Source organism: Corella eumyota, unplaced genomic scaffold (genome assembly GCF_963082875.1).
Source record: "Corella eumyota unplaced genomic scaffold, kaCorEumy4.1 scaffold_273, whole genome shotgun sequence".
Taxonomy (NCBI): Eukaryota; Metazoa; Chordata; class Ascidiacea; order Phlebobranchia; family Corellidae; genus Corella; species Corella eumyota.
In genome coordinates, this window is record NW_027658321.1 from 10001 (window position 1) to 14843 (window position 4843).

At 57.3% G+C, this 4843-nt stretch overlaps 2 non-coding genes and 1 pseudogene across 2 annotated transcripts; all 3 read left to right on the top strand.

Annotated features, from left to right (window-relative positions):
• The first annotated feature begins 625 nt into the window (after window positions 1–625).
• LOC145763106 (small subunit ribosomal RNA) lies at window positions 626–2435 on the top strand. The gene has a single exon (XR_014288251.1). It is a non-coding gene; the product is annotated as a small subunit ribosomal RNA (ribosomal RNA).
• Window positions 2436–2680: 245 nt separating this feature from the next.
• On the top strand, window positions 2681–2834 carry LOC145763104 (5.8S ribosomal RNA). Its single transcript, XR_014288249.1, has one exon. It is a non-coding gene; the product is annotated as a 5.8S ribosomal RNA (ribosomal RNA).
• Window positions 2835–3156: 322 nt separating this feature from the next.
• Window positions 3157–4843, top strand: LOC145763103 (large subunit ribosomal RNA; annotated as a pseudogene; the record flags this gene model as incomplete).

Sequence of the window (4843 nt, forward strand, 5' to 3'; positions counted from 1 at the left end):
AAAATCGCCCGGACAAAGACGCACGACATCGGCCGACGCCCGATGAACAATTTCCCGCACAGAAACGCACGTTTTGGAAAATTGTCGAAATTCGACAAGTTTGCTACCTTTGTCGCGAGACCAGCTTCCCTGTATACTATGAGGGAAGACGTCGTTGTGGCGAAATGAGCAAATTGGCGATGCGGTTGTCGGTTGAAGGTATTTGGTGACAAAACGATGTGGTGTCGTGCAGGCGATGTGCGCTTTTGGGCAGACTTGATGCTGACCCGCGAAGGCGTCGTAGCTAGCAGCGAGGCTCTGAACGTTGGACGGAAAAAATTAAGTAGCAAATACGAGTTTGTGTTTCGGCGCGCGACCACGGCCTCGGGCCGTAGTTGCGGTGGCCGGTGCGCACGCAAGTGATAGTTTTCTCGGTTCGCTTTTGTTGGGCGTTCCTGGTGTTGTATGCAAACGCAGCCCGCGCGCGGCTTCGCCCGAAAGGGCGTCTGGCCGGTGTCGACGGCGTCCAGATCGCGGCTTACGCCGGGTTTGAGGAGCTAAGCAAAAATAGTGATTGAGTAATACAGTGCGATACCGCGACGGGGAAAGCGAAAGACTCCGTTCGCGTATTTTGTCGGCCGATAGTTACCTGGTTGATCCTGCCAGTAGTCATATGCTTGTCTCAAAGATTAAGCCATGCATGTCTCAGTACGAACTTGCGTACGGTAAAACTGCGAATGGCTCATTAAATCAGTCGTGATTCATTTGATCGTAAATTTTACTTGGATAACTGTGGTAATTCTAGAGCTAATACATGCAAAAAGCGCCGACCTTGCGGGAGGCGCGCCTTTATCATATCAAAAACCTGCCGGGCTTCGGCTCGTCTTGTTGGCGACTCGGGATAACTTTGCTGATCGCACGGTCTTGCACCGGCGACGGATCATTCAAGTGTCTGCCCTATCAACTTTCGTCGGTACGGTATCTGCCTACCGAGGTTCTTACGGGTAACGGGGAATCAGGGTTCGATTCCGGAGAGGGAGCCTGAGAAACGGCTACCACATCCAAGGAAGGCAGCAGGCGCGCAAATTACCCATTCCCGACGCGGGGAGGTAGTGACGAAAAATAACGATACAGGACTCTAACGAGGCCCTGTAATTGGAATGAGTACACTGTAAAAATTTTAACGAGTATCCATTGGAGGGCAAGTCTGGTGCCAGCAGCCGCGGTAATTCCAGCTCCAAAAGTGTATATTTAAGTTGTTGCGGTTAAAAAGCTCGTAGTTGGATTTTGGGCGCAGGCGTTCGGTCCGTCGCAAGGCGTGCACTGTTCGTTCTGGCTTTACCTCCGGTTTTCCGTCGGTGCTCTTGACTGAGTGTCGGCGGCGGCCGGGACGTTTACCTTGAAAAAATTAGAGTGTTCAAAGCAGGCGCTTCGCCTGGATAGTGTTGCATGGAATAATGAAATAGGACCTCGGTTCTTTTTTGTTGGTTTTCGGAGCGCGAGGTAATGATTAAGAGGGACGGACGGGGGCATTCGTACTGTGCCGTTAGAGGTGAAATTCTTGGATCGGCGCAAGACGAACGACTGCGAAAGCATTTGCCAAGAATGTTTTCTTTAATCAAGAGCGAAAGTCAGAGGTTCGAAGACGATCAGATACCGTCCTAGTTCTGACTATAAACGATGCCAACTAGCGATCGGGGGGCGTTATTTTGACGACCTCTCCGGCAGCTTGCGGGAAACCAAAGTCTTTGGGTTCCGGGGGAAGTATGGTTGCAAAGCTGAAACTTAAAGGAATTGACGGAAGGGCACCACCAGGAGTGGAGCCTGCGGCTTAATTTGACTCAACACGGGAAATCTCACCCGGCCCGGACACAGCGAGGATTGACAGATTGAGAGCTCTTTCATGATTCTGTGGGTGGTGGTGCATGGCCGTTCTTAGTTGGTGGAGCGATTTGTCTGGTTAATTCCGATAACGAACGAGACTCTGGCTTGCTAAATAGTTACGCGGCCTTCCCGGCCGGCGTTTAACTTCTTAGAGGGACTAGTGGCGTTTAGCCACACGAGATTGAGCAATAACAGGTCTGTGATGCCCTTAGATGTTCGGGGCCGCACGCGCGCTACACTGACCGGATCAACGTGTGTTCGCCTTGGCCGAAAGGTCTGGGTAACCCGATGAACCCCGGTCGTGCTAGGGATAGAGAATTGAAATTATTTCGCTTGAACGAGGAATTCCCAGTAAGCGCGAGTCATTAGCTCGCGTTGATTACGTCCCTGCCCTTTGTACACACCGCCCGTCGCTACTACCGATTGAATGGTTTAGTGAGGTCCTCCGATTGGGCCCGGGCTCGACTGGCGACGGTTGGGTCTTGGCCCGAAAAGACGATCTAACTTGATTACTTAGAGGAAGTAAAAGTCGTAACAAGGTTTCCGTAGGTGAACCTGCGGAAGGATCATTAGCGCGAGAAAAAAAATCGAAGAGCGAAAGAGCAAACACCGGGACGGCGACGTGCCTCGGCGCGTCCGCCGCCCCGCGATCAGGAACTTGTTTTGTCGGCGTCGAGTGCCCGAAGGCTTCATGCGGTGCGCGGGCTTGTCGCACTATTTGTTGCGACCGCGACCCGCTCGGCGTCACGCGATTTTTTCAGCCGGATGGCGAATCGAGGTTAGGAATCGAAGAGCGAAAAGCAAACAAACAAACGATGGCTCTTGGCGGTGGACCACTCGGCTCGCGAGTCGATGAAGGACGCAGCAAGCTGCGTGATTTAATGTGAATTGCAGAACACATTGAGCATTGACGATCTGAACGCGTATTGCGGCCTCGGGTTCATCCCGGGACCGCGTCCGTCTCAGGGTCGCAGAAACGACAACGGCCGGCGGGATCGGCTCCGCGACGGCTCGGCTCGCGTGCGTATGCCCGGCGACGGGCAATCGCCGCTCGGTTGAAGGTGGAAAGTTTTGGTATTCGGGCTCGCGTCAGCGATGCGTGGCGGCCGGCGAGCCGCGCCGCGTCCGCTTGCCGCCCGAGTCGCAACGACGGCGCTGTCGACCTCGAGCTGGGGGCCTCGACGCGTCGGTCGCGATTCGCGCAGGGCGAGTAGGAGCCGCGGGGCGGTGCTGTGTCGGAAGTCGAGCGCGCGAGGGCGCGGCGTCTCGAAGGACGAGCGAAAATAGTTTTATCGGCCTGAGATCGGGCGAGGCTACCCGCTGAATTTAAGCATATTACTAAGCGGAGGAAGAGAAACTAACGAGGATTCCCTCAGTAACGGCGAGTGAAGCGGGAAGAGCCCATCGCCGAATCGGGCCGCTACGAGGAGCGGTCCCGAGTTGTGGCGTAAAGAATTCGTCTTGCGTGCGATCCGCGCCGCCCGAGTCCTTCTGATCGAGGCCTTATCCCAGAGCGGGTGTCAGGCCCTTGGCGGGCGGCGCGCTCGACCGCTCGGCGTCTTCTCGGAGTCGGGGTTGTTTGGGAATGCAGCCCAAAGCGGGTGGTAAACCCCATTTAAGGCTAAATACTGTCGCGAGACCGATAGCGAACAAGTACCGTGAGGGAAAGTTGAAAAGCACTTTGAAGAGAGAGTTAAAAAGTACGCGAAACCGTCGAGGGGCAAACGGAGAGGCCTGTCGGGTCGTCCGGCCGCTTTCAGTCGCCGAGCGGGCGCACGCGCGTTGCCGCGGACCTTTACGGGCCGCGGCGCGGGCGGAGCGTCGGCAAGGCGGCGCACTAGCGCCGGGCGAAGGTCGCGACCGGCTGGGCGACGGCGAAAAGGCCGCGCGCAAGGTAACTCCGCTTCGGGCGGTGTGCTATAGGCGCGCGGCAGGTTTCCGCCCGACGCCCGGTCGAGGAGAGAGATTTCGCCGCGCCTGTCGCCCTCTCGGGGGCGGCCGCGGGCCCGCGTCGAGCTGGGCCGTCGTCGGCCCGGGACTGTTTTCAGTGCCGGGCCGAGGCGGTTCGGTTTCGCCGCGTCAGCCTGTCGTCCGGGCGCACGGGGTCAGCGACTGATGTCAGCCACCTTTCCGACCCGTCTTGAAACACGGACCAAGGAGTCTAACGTGCGCGCGAGTTGCGGGGCAGTTCGAAACCCGCGAGCGAAGTGAAGGTGAATGCCGGCCTGGTCCGGCGAAGGTTTGAACTTGCCGCTTCGGCGGCGACGGCAGTACCGGCCGATCCCGTCCGCCGCGTCGGAGGGGTCGAGCGAGAGCGCCCGCGTTGGGACCCGAAAGATGGTGAACTATGCCTGGAGAGGCTGAGGCCAGAGGAAACTCTGGTGGAGGGCCGTAGCGATTCTGACGTGCAAATCGATCGTCAAATTTGGGTATAGGGGCGAAAGACTAATCGAACCATCTAGTAGCTGGTTCCCTTCGAAGTTTCCCTCAGGATAGCTGGCGCTCTGTCGCAGTTTTATCTGGTAAAGCGAATGATTAGAGGTCTTGGGGACGAAACGACCTCAACCTATTCTCAAACTTTAAATTGGTAAGAAGCCCGACTCGCTCGGTTGGAGCCGGGCATGGAATGCGAGTGCCAAGTGGGCCACTCTTGGTAAGCAGGGACTGGCGATGCGGGATGAACCGAACGCGGGGTTAAGGCGCCCGACGCGACGCTCATCAGAGCCCACAAAAGGTGTTGGTTGATCCAGACAGCAGGACGGTGGCCATGGAAGTCGGAACCCGCTAAGGAGTGTGTAACAACTCACCTGCCGAATCAATCAGCCCTGAAAATGGATGGCGCTGGAGCGTCGGGCCTATACCCGGCCGTCGCGGCGGTACGAGCGCACCGGCGCATTAGGCCGCGACGAGTAGGAGGGCCGCGGCGGCGGGCGTCGAAGCCCAGGGCGCGAGCCCGGGTGGAGCAGCCGTTGGTGCAGAT